Here is a 602-nt window from a genome sequence, read left to right as displayed (position 1 = left end):
TGTTCTCCTGGGTCTGAGGGAGGAGGGCTGGGGGTCTGGACTTTTGGGTCTGAGGGAGGAGGGGCCTGGGGGCCTGGACTTCTGGGTCTGAGGGAGGAGGGGGGTGGAGGTCTGGACTTCTGGGTCTGAGGGAGGAGGGGCTGGGGGGCTGGACTCCTGGGCCTGAGGGAGGAGGGGCTGGAGGCCAGGACTCCTGGGTCTGAGGGAGGAGGGGCCTGGGGGTTGGACTCCTGGGTCTGAGGGAGGAGGGGCTGGAGGCCTGGACTCCTGGGTCTGAGGGAGGAGGGGCTGGGGGTCTGGACTCCTGTGTCTGAGGGAAGAGGAGCTGGGTGGGTCTGAGGGAGGAGGGGCTGGGGGTCTGGAGTCCTGGGTCTGAGGGAGGAGGGGCCGGGGGTCTGGATTTCTGGGTCTGAGGGAGGAGGGGCTGGGGGTCTGGACTCCTGGGTCTGAGGGAGAAGGGTCTGGGGGCCAGGACTCCTGGGTCTGAGAGAGGAGGGGGCCAGGGGTCTGGACTTTTGGGTCTGAGGGAGGAGGGGCTGGGGGTCTGGAATCCTGGGTCTGAGGGAATAGGGGCTGGGGGCCTGATTCCTGGGTCTGAGGGA

At 67.8% G+C, this 602-nt stretch overlaps 2 protein-coding genes across 3 annotated transcripts in view; one reads left to right on the top strand and one right to left on the bottom strand.

Moving 5' to 3' along the window:
- Nucleotides 1-602, top strand: part of RPL28 (ribosomal protein L28) — a 139,127-nt gene that overhangs the window by 46,209 nt on the left and 92,316 nt on the right. The window lies entirely within an intron of this gene.
- ISOC2 (isochorismatase domain containing 2) overlaps nucleotides 1-602 on the bottom strand; it is a 7,835-nt gene that overhangs the window by 3,294 nt on the left and 3,939 nt on the right. The gene's annotated exons all lie outside the window — the stretch shown is intronic.

The sequence above is a fragment of the Panthera uncia genome (genome assembly GCF_023721935.1).
Source record: "Panthera uncia isolate 11264 chromosome E2 unlocalized genomic scaffold, Puncia_PCG_1.0 HiC_scaffold_19, whole genome shotgun sequence".
NCBI classification, from domain to species: domain Eukaryota; kingdom Metazoa; phylum Chordata; class Mammalia; order Carnivora; family Felidae; genus Panthera; species Panthera uncia.
The sequence above is the reverse complement of the archived record's forward strand: the minus strand, read 5'-3'. Positions and strand labels throughout refer to the sequence as shown.